This window comes from Desmodus rotundus, chromosome 2 (genome assembly GCF_022682495.2).
Source record: "Desmodus rotundus isolate HL8 chromosome 2, HLdesRot8A.1, whole genome shotgun sequence".
In the NCBI taxonomy this organism is placed as follows: domain Eukaryota; kingdom Metazoa; phylum Chordata; class Mammalia; order Chiroptera; family Phyllostomidae; genus Desmodus; species Desmodus rotundus.
In genome coordinates this window covers 135,377,851-135,393,739 of record NC_071388.1, presented here as the reverse complement: position 1 = coordinate 135,393,739, position 15,889 = coordinate 135,377,851, and positions in this window count along the sequence as shown.

The following is a 15,889-nucleotide window of genomic DNA, read 5'->3' as shown; positions in this document are numbered from 1 at the left end:
ATAGGCATAAATGGGTATAGACGCACATGTATAATCTGATCCCAAAATACCTCCATTCCCTTGGGGTGAGATCCTCCCAACTCACCCCACTCTATCTTGGCGTCATTCCCATGCCTTGTGGTCTTTTATTGAATTTCAATAAAAATTTCAGATTTTAAATAATTGAACATATGCACGGATGTTAAAGCCCACTCAAAGTGGTAGCCATATACTCATTCCTGGGTGAGGGTTAGCAGTGGTAGGAGTTGAGAATCAGCTTTAGACAAGATGGAAGGAAGTAAATAAAGGGATGATATAAGCAAAGGGCATTATAAGGATGTGGGGAAAAAGCCAAAATACTAAGATTCCCTTCAAAAAATATCTTCTTTCCATTTTTTTTCCCTCAGAAACCCACTCTTTTAAGAACAAGCAGACTTTAAATTTAATCTTGGGAACTAACTTTTATACAGACAAATAATATGTAAGAAAACCTTTTCTTTGTATAGTCACCATTTTCAGAAGCACCTGTCTTAGCACAGAACATATATTTCTCCAGAACTATTAGAATCACCTGGGGAGCTTTAAAAACTCTCAGGTCCAGGCCCCACCAGGTGGGCATGAGGCATCAGTATGCTTTAACGCTCCCCAGTCAGTACTAGTGTGTGCGGCCACGGCTGCAAGTCATAAATATATATTTAGACATGCGATTATTAGTCACATGCCCATCATCCTTAGTAAAAGGAAACTATTCTGAGTATCTTTTTGTTTTTGATAATGTCGAGAAAATATTATAATAACATGTATCTTTAAATTCCATTTAAAATAAAGGTAGACATTAAATTTTTAAACAGAACTGATCATTGAATAGAATCATTGAAGTATAGATTTTTAATGCTTAATAATAAAATGAGGATCCTGGAAAAATAACAAGGTTTTGGTAAGCAGATGGAGTGGGGTCAGAATAATGATGCAAAATTTTTATTCCAGCATACTCCCTCCCGCCCACGTGCTCTTTCCCTGTCTCTGCCATATCTGGAGTCGTTGTACAGAATTTAGATAGTTTAGCAACTCGCAATACAAGTTAGTTTGGATGATGCTGACTTTTAGGAACTCAAAAGTCTCTTTCATCTAAATATTCAGTAATTTTATAAATATGTCAACTTTAGAGTCTATTTTAGTAAGTAGTTCAGCGCACGGTTCCTGAGCTCGTCCACACAAGCTAAGAAGCCGTCTCGAGGCTGGGCTCGTGCTGCGTGTGCAACAGCTACGGGGACTCGGGTAGGGCTTAGGCTTCGGAGGGAGGCGCACTTACAAGGTATGGAAACCCAGATTAGCTCTGGCATATAAACTACCAAAAATGTTCTTGTTAACTGGGCAACATGTTTTGTAAAGGTGCAGAATCCACTTTGTTTCTATCACTTGTCAGAGTTAAGCATAAATAATGTACAAACAAACAAACTGTGCCAGTATAAAATGTAATATTTGTTTATGAGACACTTCCAGAATCTGACAGTGGCCCTCTGTTAACAATATTTAGGCCATATCTATATTGGCCAAATTTTACAAAAAAGTTCCTTAAGCTTTGGGTAATGATAAACATTAAATAGCTTTAAAACTACCCCTGTATCTGGTCCCTAATCTCGGATAAAATCAGGCCAGGGTTACCAATTGTAATGATCGCTGTGTCACTCTAAAAGCTAAGCAAGAAGAATCATTCATTAAGAACCTGCTACATAGTCAGCTAACATTCTCCTAATCCGGAGCCCCCTCGACTTTGGGTGTTTTGGAACCAGTAAAATCCCCAAAAATGTTAGAAAGTAAAGAGTGTTACCATTTTTTTTTGTCAAGGAAGATATTACATGAAAAGAATAAAAATACAACCACTATCATTATTATATTACATAACACCAAAAAAGTAGGAGATATAAAATTCCTCAATAAAGAATAATTCTATAAAAAAATAGACTGACTATCTTATTTCACTGCAATCCAATGAAAATGTCATTACAGATTGGCGAGTCCATGGCCAGTATTGGAGAATCACTGTTCTGAGGGTGTTCACCTAGCATCCTGCCGAGTTCCCAGGAAAACTCTGCTTGCGATATCATTGATACCTGTGCACAGCTTCCCACTCAGCCCATCTAAAGGGCAACCAGTGTATTTGTGACAAACCCGAAAGGAATGCTTCTTTATCCAGTTCAGAGCTCACAGCTTTACTGCCGCTTGAAATAGCATGAGCAACATTAGAAGAGACACTTTCCTCAAAGACTGCCATCTATGGTGATGGACGGAGGCCTAACTTGGGTGGTGAACACACTGTACAGTGTACAGATGGTGTGTTGTGGAATTGTGCACCTGAAACCTGTGTACTTTTGTTAGCCAGTGTCACCCCAATAAATTCAGTAAAAAAGGAAAAAACATAAATAAATATAAAAGATTACCATCTATATAATGTCAGCGTTCTTTTTATTTTCCTTTAAATAAAAGTTCAGGCACCAACCCTTAACCCAGCACGTAATTCCTATAATTCAAAGTAAGAATCCATGGCCAGGCAGTCTTACAAACTATGGTTTTTCATATTGTATGAAAATTAAATGTAAGGGATCATTTGGTGAGTGATTTATACATTTACACATAATTGTGATTTTATACGTTTAGCCAAAGCATCGAAGATCCCCTTACCTTACATGAGCATTTATTTATTATACTTAGAACAACAGGAATAGAAAGCCTCTTGCTCATGTTCTACACTTCATAAGGCTGTAAGCCTCTAGTCTGCCTGAGGTAACTTTACTACCACCTGATACAGCTACACTACCCAAACTGAACGGCGCTTCTGTACAGCTTCTGATGGGCTCGTTTCTGTGTTCACAATGACATCAGGTTGTTACTGCTAAGGCAAATCTTTCTTTTCAAAAGTCTAAAAAACTGCTATCTGATTCAAGCTAAAACAATAAAGATGTTCTGCAAGTGACCATATTCCAGTTTAAGTTCATTGTAATTCATCTCACTTTTCATTTATTTTAGTTTTTAACAATATTTTGATCTCCCTTAAAAAAACAAAAATAGCTTTATTGGCTCTGTTAATAAATATTTTTATTAATGGATCTGTTTCCTCTCTTCAATAAATATCTCAAAAACCCACAGAGGCATTTCAGGGAATGACAGTGCAAAAGTACCCCTGCGACCTTTTCCCAATTTTCCCGTGCCCTACAGCCCCAGCGATCTCAAGTTTTAACTTCTGTCCAAGATCCTCAGAAGGGCTCATGCTGAGAGGAAACCTCACAAGTCATTTCTCCCTTCCCCAGTGTTACAGACGACTCACGAAGACAAGATGACAGAGGAGGCCCTTCTGTACAGGCAGCAGAACAACGAGGCAAGCAAAGAGTGTCGGCCGAACGATGTTTGCATTTAATATGGGCTAACTAGCTGAAACACCATTTTTTAATTAAAAAAATAGACACTTTAAAATTTGTTATCCAAATTCTAAACCAGAGCTTTTTATTAAGTTCCCTTATATGAAAAAAAGAGCAACCCACCTCTACAAATTTGTACCAAAACCAAGGCCCCCCTCTTCAGTTCAGGCTCAGCAGGAAGAAAGCGAGTGAGCGTCAGTGCGCCCTACTCAAAGGAACCTAAGAAGTGGCATTCTTATCCCCTTTTACCCATTTTCTAAATCCATCATTTCTAACATTTCTTCCTCCCCTCTATACCTGGCTGACATACAAACTGAACTGGCTACCTATCGATGATTATTTAATGCTGATTCACACAGTATTCTTTAACATAGTGTTTTCAATATTTGAAGTTCAGATTTAAGTGTGAGAAATATAACATCATTACACAAGGTCCCAGAGAAGACATATATAGTCACCTTAAAGAAGAAATAGCTCCACATTCTGCAAGGTTTGATTATACATGATCGACTGTTTTAACAGACTTTTTTTAAGTGCACTCAAAAGTGAATTGGTCAGCCATCAAAGCATTAAAAAAAATAATCACAGAGGCACATATTGGCAGTGCTAGTCAGCTCTCTCTACAAGAAACAAATTATTGGCCAAGACTTTGAAATTCCCATGCCTGTGGTAGAGGTAGATATAGCAACTTAACTCCATTTACTATTTGATTCATCTAATGCCTCTTCCTCTAGGCTCACCAAGCACACTTCTATAAACCAATTAGACACCCATGTAGGACTGCCCAAAGTGAGTGAATGTGCTTAAAAGACTGGCCTGTGAGTTATATCCTCACTCTTAATTAATCAGATGGCATTCTGACTCCACATCAGTCATCCAGAACAATGGACGCCCGTGGGTGTGCAATTAAAATCAGGCTTCTGAGACTGGAAGGCCGAGGAGCAGCCTGGACTGCGTTCAGTTCCACAAGGACTTGCCCATGGATAAGACATGTTGGGAAAAGACATTACTAACTATGAACATTGTTTTTCTCATTTTAAAACTTAGACTGACATAAGATTTTGACACAACTTTACAAAGATAGGGGAAGTTTCACCAGAATATAAAGCTCAGCTCTCCCCTCCTGGAAAACACCTGGAGGGACATATGTGTATGTTTTTTTTTTTCTTGGATCAGCATTACATTTTAATATATATGCTTAGCATGGTGCCTAGAACAGGGCTGATCCTTAAGAAATTGTCACTTTCTACAAAGATTGCTAGCTTTCAACAAAATGATACCTCATTTCACAGTCTCAGTGTTTGTCAAAGAATATGAAATATTATATCCAGAGTGACAGAGTGACATTGGTTATCAGGAGGTTAAGAACCACTTATAGAGGAAAGAGTTTTAATTAACAAATAGAACTTCCTAGAAACATGTCCTTGTTTATACTCAAAATCAGAAAGGACTGTAAAACTTGTGCCCTTAAGACATCATGGGTGTTGACAGACAACAAGAATTTTGCAGAAGGCACTAGCAGAGGGTGTCACCTCTAACACTTTTGTATGATTTTTACATTTAGGAACAAGAACATAATGTCCAGCATAATAGGCATATAACAGAAATTCCTGTATTTGAAAGATTCATATCGGCACAACTGAAGCCAAAAGCCTGAGAGCTCTCTGGCACTGACCGTGGCGGCTCTGAGTCAGTCTGTGAGTGAGTCGAGCTGCTGGGTATAGATGGCATGAGCTCTGATCTGTGATAAAGCAAGACTTGGAAGCAGCTGAGATGAAGCACCAAGACGACAAAAGAAGACCTGATCTAGACCTAGATCTTGCTCTGTTTCATTCCTAAGAATTTCACCCATACTCGAGATAGGGAAAATGAGCTGTTTCTACAAGATATCTACTATAGCTACAACTGTACATAAGTTGGTTAGATAAGCCTGTGTACATTATACCTTACCTGTTAGTTAATTAGACATAATTATTTAATCGATAGTTTGAGATCAGCATTCTTCAAGTTCAAAGCAAACAAGTAAACATACTAATCAGTTTAAGATGCTGACAAGTGCTATGCAATAAAAGACCAAAATATTATATGAGAGAACAATGGAGAAAAAAAGAGAGCCTACTTTAGATTGAATGGTCCGGGAAGACTTAGGAATTGACAGTTAAGCTGAGCTCTGTCAGGGCGCAGAAGAAGAGCAGGACAAAAATGACTCTAGCCTAAAGATGTGTAAAGGCCCTGAGGCAGGGAAACACTCATCCCCGTCCAGGAGCTGAGCATAGGCCATCAGGGACACCCAGAGTTGTTGAGATGTTGTCACTGATGGAGAGAGGAACCAAAATGCAGCGGGAGGATTTGGTAAGGCATCACAGCACAGAGGGCCTGTGGGTCACGGCAAGGGACTTGGACTCTTTCTCTGCATGTTGGGAAACCACTGAAGAAATTTAAGTAGCAGACTAACATAATTTAATCACTGTGACTGTTATGTGAGAAATTGATTTATGAGGAGACAATAAACAGGGAGACCAATTAGGAATTTATCACAGTGGAGATAAACTCCACACAAAATAAGATGATAATGGATTAGCATCAAGTAACAGCAATGGTGATGGATGGGTTCCCAAGCTCTTTGAAGGTGGAATTGACAGGAGGTGGCCATTCACTTGCCGTATGCGCGAGAAGAGCAGTAGTAGAAATGACCCCCAGGTACTGGATTGGAACCATGGAGTGGTAAAGGAACATCATCCACAATTAGATGGAGCCAAACACACTGGTACTCTGGGAAAACAAGTTTAAAAGTATCGCCTTTGAAAAGGAATGCAAAAGGGACTATTTCTCTTAAGGTGTACATTCCCTGGAATATGCAATAAATTCGCAGAGCAGATTGAAGTAGTATTGGTATTTTCTAGCTCTTTGAAGAATCTTACCCATCCTTGTCAAGTTCAAATAATATGAATCTGGGGTCTTTAGAGAGTTAAACAGGTAACTGCTTCCTTTCTTCTTTGGTTTAGAGTGAATTAAAAAATATGACAAAACAAAAACAAAAATCAGCCAGCCTGAGATCAATACGGCTGATTGGAGAACTAGGCTTCAGGTCTGTGGTTAAAACCCTAGGGAAAACCCCCACAATCCACATGCCTCTCCCACTCTAACCTTAGGAAAGCTCAGTGAAGGAAAAATATAGTTTTTAAAAGCAGATAAGCCTACCCAGGATCACTGCCTTGCATTAGCCCAAGCAGGGGTGTCCAACCCACAGCCCGTGGGCCGCATGAGGCCCATAATGGCTATGAATGCAGCCCAACACAAAATCATTAATTTGCTTAAAGCTTTTTTTTTGCTCAGCAGTTTCTGTTAATGTTTGTGTATTTAATGTGTGGCCAAGACAACTCTTCTTTTTCCAGTGTGGCCCAGGGATGCCAAAATTTTGGACACCCCTGGACAGAGAGGGAAGACAAGGGAGAAAATCCCCACTGCTTGCACAGTCTTTTCATTTTGCTCCATTCAATCAGGCACCAAGTGCCAGTGGAGACCCTACTCTTGCCACCCTCAAACTAGGTGATTTGCTTCTGCTCCAGGAGGAGTTTTGAGTCTGGTGTGCTCTGGCTTCCCGGGAACAGCACTGAACAAGAAAATTTAAAATGATCAGAACTCCTTTCTTAGTGACAACCCTCACTTGCTGTGTGTTCTGGAGAGTGATCTAAGTAATCCCTACTAGAGAGCAAGCATGAGAATGAAAAAGAAACGTTTTGGAAATAAAAGGCATGAGTTTCATTGTTCTTGAAGGGTTTGCCAGTATGGCTTCCCACTTTGCAGACCTTGAAAAGTGTGAGGTCCTTTAGCATCTCAATACCCTTCCCTAGTCAATTTAAACATTCAGGTATTATTTCTTTACCTACAAAATTCCAGGTTGTACTTGGAGGTCTTTAGTCTTCTTCTAAACAAGGAATCCTTTCTTCAAATATCATCTGAGTTGAAAGGGCAATATATGTGAAACCCATTAGAGCTGAATTACCTATTGGGAAGCCTGAAGTTCCCAGGTGCCTCAGGGACCATCTTAGGACTCCAATGAGCACAATCTCTTCCTTTCCAATGTGCTGTGACCTTGTGGCTGTTACACCCTCACTTCTCAGTAACAAAGTATCCATGTGTCCAAAGAACCAGACAGAACCAATGGTTATTCTCTCAGCCAGTGTATTGAAAGAGGCACACCCATTGTTCATCGATGTGAGACGAAGAAATACCAAAAAGCAAACAGGTGAGGGAACAGAGAGCCACCCTTGAAAGACAAAAAGATGAGAATTACCAAGAATATATTTGATGAATAATAAAGTATCATTCATATCATTTATCAGCTCTGTAAGATAATTTTTGTACAAGTTTGTGCTATTTTTATGTTACTATCTTCTTGCTTGTTTTGACTTCTGTGATTTGTGAAATCCATTTTAATCTTGAAGTCTGAGAAACAATTACAAAAGAAAACAAATTTTCAGAGGGACATATACAGCGTGCACTTCAGAGTACAGAGGCTTCTGGCTTCAGGAATTCTCATTTTCTTCAAATGTTGGTTTAGTTCTGCATTGAATTAGGCTGTAATATCCCATTATATGATAAAGCATCATTTAACAGGAAGTTATACTCTTTTATGTTATGTTTGCATTTAATTTCCATGCTACTTTTTAAAAAAAATAAGTGATAAGTAGAAGCAGAACAGGTATTTGTAATTACTCATGAGTCATTTGCTCTCATGTAATTTAATAGCCACAGATCTTTAATATTTATAGCACATGTTGAAAGGATTTAACATATGTAGTGATCTTCACCAAGTAACTCCATACTCTTCTTGAATACAAAGATGTAAATTTTGTCACCATTTATGCAACCTGCTAAAAATCTTGCTATTAATTCATGTGAATGAGTTTTTCCTCCAAAATTTTAATTAAAACACAAATGCTTTGCACACTTCAATCTGCAATATCCCACACATGCATTTTTTTAAAAAATTGACTGATCAGTTGGATAATAGAGAATTTCTCTCTAAGATGCTTCCTCATACCTGCAGATTCTCAAAAAAAGAGCTATATTTGTGTAAAAGCCCATTCAAAAGTTAAACACCCATCACACTGCAGTGTTCTCTGTGTTCCCTTCACATGCCTATATATTTCTAAATGTGCTGTAATAAGAAAGGAGGAGTAGAATTCCATTAAGGTGAATAGGCAATAATAGTGCAGACAACTAGAATTTGACAGAAAACCATGGCATATGAAAAGTCAACATTAATAAACAATCAGAAGCATGTATAACTTAGCATTTCTGCAAGAGTTGTTGTTCGATGCAGAAAATTTTGACTGTCAATTCAAATGATAGTAACTAATTCTTTCTCCACACCTAAGTCTAAATTATTGCAAAGCTTTCTAGCATAATAAAATTTCAAAATATATGACCACATTTTGAATTATCTCCCATTGAGTAGAAATATTTTATGCTATTTTTCAGAATATGGTCATATATTTTGAAATTTTACATTCGCAAGTAAGTTTTAAAAATTGTTTAAAATACTTCATTAATTGGCTAACTTTTTTCTCCAGTACAATAACAAATCAGTAGAAGTAAAATGATATAATAATATTACTGTATTTGTCAGAATTTAACACACACACACACACACACACACAAATCCTTTGTTCCTTTTAAACATTCTTCACAAGCAAGTTTTCAGCTGTGTGACTTTTATTATTATAAATCATTACAATGCTATATATTTTCCCACCCTCTTTTCTTAATAAGGCTAAGAATTTATCCATAATTGTGGGCTATTAAAAAGCAAAAATAAAGATTTTTCTAGATCCATTTTTCAAAACAGAAGTGTACATTTTTATGAAGAGATGAAATAGAAATGTTTGATTAACTGACACTCAGAAATCATTCCTGAGCAATCTGTTAGAATTGTTTTCCCTTTATAATGTTTTCTGTTCTATGCTATGAAGAACTATGAATCATAATTTCTGGCAGCTAAAACCAAAGGAGGTGATAGGCTCTATTAGCATCCTAAAAATATGCATGTCCTAACGCTCTCTTAAAATATGTCTTCTCAGAGATGTTTCAAATTTTCTCAGCTAAGCAAAATGACATTAACTAAGACCCTGGCATAAAGATTTGCTTATTTTGGTTTGCTTAACAATGTAACCAAAGCACAAAAATATTGCTACTCAATGGCAGATAAATTATTCTGTCACATTCTGACCTATTGTTTGTTAACATCACATGAAAAACAATTGAATCACTTATGATCACTAATTACTTTGATCATCACATATAAAGACAAAAAACTAAAGCCATATTTGAGTTAGTTCTTTTTAGTGTAAGAGAGTGTAATATTCCTTTTTTTTTTCTGTTTTGAAGAAGTCTGGTTAAAATTATTTCAGCCCAAACTACTAGGAATAATTGAGAATAATTAGCAATTTAAATCAAGACAGCATAATGTGTCTACATCAATAGCTGATAAATTTCTGGAAAATGTCAAAAGTGCTACTAATATATTTCTTGTATTCAGCACTCTTCAAGGCAATTTGACTTCATTCGCCTTTTCCCTCTGAAAGTTTGCTGCAGGATTCAAGGAAGAATTTCCTAAGGGAGAACAATATCGGGGCAGCCTATTTAGCTAACTCTCAGTCAAGGATGAGTAGGGTGCAGAGAAGGTCAGATTTAAGTCAAAAGAAGATGTCTTGTTATTTGATGTTACACCTTTGAGGCGAAGGCCTAATACCTTTTCAGAAAATAAAAAGCAACAAAATGAATACTTTTCTCTGTTGGAGACAGTAAGAGGACATAGGTCAGGTAATTACATCTCTTGTTTGCATTGTTGGGCCATTTACCTTTATTTTAATAGAAAACAACAAATTGATCAAGGAAACACTACCTACCAATTTATTTCATGTAAGTAGTATATTTACGTACTTCCAACAATATAGTAAACTTTAAGCAAGATGCTCTGGAAATGTTTGATAAATGCAGTGGAAAATCTGTTTTTTAAAGTAGAAAGAACACAAAGAATTCTGAAAGCAATTCTCACAGTGATATGAGGGAAAATGGAAAATTAGAAAGAAAAAGAGACTTTAACAAGAGTTTCTAGACTTGGAGTCTAGATACCAGACTCCAATTAACAGAATGAGAAATGGAAACAAAATATGGAGTGATAATAAGAGACTGACTATTCTTGTGTGCCAGTATCATGCCTAGAATACAAGTTATTATTTACTCTACTAGACCAGCATCATCCAAAGATGTTTCTTGAAACATGAATTCTATTCTGAGATTATACATTATTGCCAAAAAAACATTTTATGTAATCAGAATTTTAGATACACTGGATTAAGCAACATTAATGGGTTTCTTAAGTACAAGACTTTTTAGTCTTCAACACGCTAATGAATTTTATGACTGTTAAAAATATTTGCCTACATGCTGTGTTACTCAAACTTATTTCACAAAGGAAATTATACATAGATATAGAGATGCAGATTATGGCAATTTAGGGAGCCAAGATAAGAACGTCCCAAGAATTTTTCTTTTCCATCATATAAAATTAAGTCATATTTCTGAAGAGAAAAATTATTTTTCCTTCAGTTTATTCATTTAAATTTTTCCTCATTATTTTTCTGCATGGACACTTTCTACATACTATAATTATTCTATTATTGTAGCTCCATTCAACTTCTTTGTGAATAAAAACATAAATCCCTTTTTATTGTTATTCAATTACAGTTGTCCCAGTTTTTCCCATGTTTCTCTCCCCTGCCCCACCCACCCTCTGCTCCCACAGTCAGTCCCCACCCTGTTGTCCATGTCCAGGGGTCCTTTATACCTGTTCCTTAAAACATAAGAAGTCTTAAACATAGCAAGCTGTGATAGGCTTTACTTATGTTGGAGGCACCTAGCAGAGTGCTTTGGGAATACACAGCTACCTGTATTGCTAGGAACTTCAAAATGTGGAAGCCAAAGGAACTTGATTCAAGATAGTATACAAGAGAGAGGATGTGAGTTAATTACCTATTTACCCGAGACACCACTTAAAAGAAAAAAGAATATGTATGTTTAATCTGTTCTAAAATATCAACAATTGTAAGACATGTGATTTAAGAGATGTCGAGAAGTGGTGGAGATGTACATCAAAATATCAATAAAATATACTTGTGATAAGAAAATAGGAGACAAGTCATATGGATAAAAACCACATCCTGGAATATGCACAAAAGGAACAATAGTCTAGAAAACTACCTGCAGGACAGAATTCCAGTAAGTCTAAACTCAGACATCGCAGACAGGACGGAGTACAGGGAGGAGAGGGTAGCAGGCTAAGAGGCAGGGGCCAATGAATGACTCTCGCCCAAAAACTATCCACAGAACTTACAGCAGTGGGCATTTGCATCAGCCAGGAAAAACAACTAAAGGAAGAAACACAGTTCTCAAAAAGGAATAAATGATCTCTGTGGAAAAAAGAGGGTAACTATTCTGGGAATGTTAGAAACAATAACTCATAGCCTAAGAGAGCCTTTATTTAATTGTTTTTAAAATAACAGAATGATATAAAACGGAACAAGTAAATAATTATAGTTCTTCAAAAATAAGTTTTTTAAACTTTGTCAAAATAAAAAGTTCATAGAATGTTTGGCAAAAATTAGAGGAATTTAACATAAAATAATGTTCTCATATTTAATCTAAAAGAGGAAAACACTTAAAGGATCAATCCAAGAATTCTAACATCCAATTAACATGAATCAGAGAAAGAATGAAAGGGAAGGAAATTGTGAAAGAAACAATAGAAAAAAATCTCAAGTTGTCAAGACTAAGACTGAAACTGCCTCCCATGTGCTCAGCAAAATAAATAAAAAGGTAATCTTATTTAGATTCATTAGTATGAAAATTTAGAATACTAAGACTAAAGATTTGAGCCTAAATATGTTTAGAGTCACTTAAAAAGACATAAGGGTAAGATTAGTACCAGACATTGGCATTACAAGTTGCTAAGAGGCAAGGGGAGAGTATTTTTACTCTAATTTTTATAACCATCTAAAATAGCTCAATATATTAAAGGACAGAATAAAGACATGTCTGCAACATTTAAACATTCAAAAATATATAGGCCCTTTTTCAGGGCCATGTTTAGCAAAAGGAAAGGGGGAAAAGCACCTGAAGAATTCAGGAAACAGTGGATTTATTTCTGAAGTGCAACGGTGTGTACTCCCAGGCCAAACTGGAGCAGAAGATCAGTGGCTCACAAAAGTGGATTCATATATGGAAATGAGGGTGAGAGGATGTTGCAGGTAATCAGTACTATCGCAGATAAGGGAAAATCTGAATATTTAATAAAGTTACTTGGCAAAGGGTATAAAAGGGAAAAAAAAAACATTTAATTTATCCCTGGAAACGTTCTCCTTTGAATAGTAGAGAGATAGCTGTATTGGACGTGTGAATGTGAAGGAGTAAAAACAACGCTAACGAGCACTATGTGTCTCTACAATGAATAATTAAGCTACCATAACAATCCAAATGTGTTCACTGTTTTCCCATTTTTTAGAATCAACAAATGTACAAATCACAAAAGGGTTCTTCGGTTAGGAACATTACAGAGTAGAAAGCATATGTTGTAAAGTACAAAAAAATAAAACTAAGGTGGATAAAAGACTTAAATATAAGTCGTGATACCCTAAAAGTCCTAGAGGAGAATATAGGCAGAAAAATCTCAGATATTCCGTGCAGCAATATTTTCCCCTATATATCTCCTAGGGCAAGGCATATAAAGGAAAGAATAAACAAATGGGACTCCATCAAAATAAAATCTTCTGCATGGCTAAAGAAAACATCAACAAAGTGGAAAGGGAACCAAACATATGGGAAAACATATTTGCCAATGATACCTCAGACGAGGGTTTGATCTTCAAAATATATAAAGAACTCACGCAACTCCACTCCAGGAAGACAAATAACCCAATTAAAAAAATGGGCAAAGGACCTGAACAGACACTTCTCCAAGGAGGACATACAGAGGGTCCAGAAACATATGAAAGGATGCTCAGCATCACTAGCCATCAGAGAGATGCAAATTAAAACCACAATGAGATACCACTTCACACCAGTCAGAATGGCCATTATAAACAATTCAATAAACAAGTGTAGGAGAGAATGCAGAGAAAAGGGAACCCTAGTGCACTGTTGGTGGGAACGCAGACTAATATACCCACCGTGGAAAACAGTATGGAATTTCCACAGAAAACTAAAAATGGAACTGCCTTGTGACCTAGCAATACCACTGTTGGGATTATACCCTAAAGATCCTGAAATGGAATTCTACACAGCAGAGAGAAAGAATGAGCTTATACCCTTTGCAACAGCATGGATGGAACTGGAGAGCATTATGTTAAGTGAAATAAGCCAGACAGTGAGGGACAAATACCATATGACCTCACCTTTAACTGGAACATAATAAATAGAAGAAAAAAGGAAACAAAATATAACCAGCGACATTGAAGTTAAGAACAATCTAACAATGGGCAGGGGGGAGTGGGGAGGGGACTGTGAGGAGAGGGGATTACAGGAACTACTATAAAGGACACATGGACAAAATCAAGGGGGTGGGTGGAGGTGGGGGAGGGAGGGGGGTTCAGCTTGGGTGGGGTGGAGGGATGGGGGGGAAAGGCACACAACTGTAATTGAATAACAATAAAAAATTAAAATTAAAAAAAAAGAATGCTATGTCCATCTGTGGAAAGGCCACAACTTATAAATGATCATATGGCAGCTGAAATATGTTTTTCCAAAGACATAACTATTGTAAACAGTGGAACTGCCAGTAGTTCACAGAAAAAAAAAAAAAAAAACAATCCTGAAATACCAATCCAAAAGAACCTATGCACCCCAGTGTTCATAGCAGCACAGTTTACAATAGCCAAGTGCTGGAAGCAACCTAAATGCCCATCAGCAAATGAGTGGATCAAAAAACTGTGGTACATTTACACAATGGAATTCTATGCAGCAGAAAGAAAGGAGCTCCTACCCTCTGTGACAGCATGGATGGAACTGGAGAGCATTATGCTAAGTGAAATACACTAGGTGGTGAAAGAGAAATACCATATGATCTCACCTATAAGTGGAACCTAATCAACAAAACAAACAAGCAAGCAAAATACAGCCAGAGACATTGAAATGAAGAACAATCTGACAGTTACCAGAGAGGAGGTAGAGAGGGATAATAAGGGAAAGGCCATCAAGGAACATGTATAATGGACACATGGACAAAGCCAAAGGGGGTAGGTTCGAGGGTGGGAGGCAGGGATGGGTAGGGCTGGGGGGTCGTGAGGGAGTGAAAATGGACACAATTGTACTTGAACAACAATGAAAAAGTAAATAAAATAAAATAAAATAAAAATATATAAAAGTAAAGATAACATATATGATGTAGAATTGAAGCTTTAGGTATTCATATTATATATATACACTTTAAATATATATGTACATTTTAATAATTATATATGTTATATAAAAATGTGTTATATTTCTAATGTATATGCATATCTTTTATCTCTATATAAATGTACAACTACATATGCACATTTTGTATATGTATATTAAAATAAATATATGTGCATATATTGGTGCATATGCATGTGCTTATGTGTATAAAGTGTATAACATGCCAGGAACAACGAACAGACTTCTAAGCACCATGAACTTGATTTTCAAATATCATTCTTCAAGAATACAAAGTTAATTTCAGGATGCTCTAGGGAAAGTACAAGATGAGCCTGAAATATTTTGCCATCATAGAAAATATGAAGTCCTTGGGCAGGATGGAAATACAGCAAAAAAATAGTTCATTCCATTAGCTAAATTTGAGCATCAAAATAATGATAATAGTGTCCATGGGTTATGCATGAGTGTTCTTTGGTTAATCCCTCCACCATCTTTCATCCAGTCCCCCCAACTACCCTCCAGCACCTGTCAGTCTGTTCTATGTATCTATGCTTCTGTTTCTATTTTGTTCATTAGTTTTTTGTGTTCATTAGATTCCACATATAACTGATATCATATGTTATTTTTCTTTCATGGACTGGCTTATGGGGATTGATGTGGGGTGGAGGGTGCTGGGTAGAGGTAGGAGAAAAAGCGGGAACAACTGTAATAGCATAAACAATAAAATATAAATATATAAATACATAAAAATAATGATAACAGTGGATTATAACTCATTAAACAAAATGAGAATCCATAGATACATACTAATATGAATAGATAAATATCTTTTCAGAGAGTGTACAGCTGACAGAGTCAGAGGTAGCAAAAGTTGAAGAGCAATAAAGGAAAATGACAGAATGCCATTGTATTGCAGAATGAAGGCAAGTGATACTGTTTATTAATGACACAACAAGATATTAAGGCTTAATATATTGTTTGAAATTACATAAATGAGAAAGGCAGAATCGTCACTATATTATAAATTCTACCAT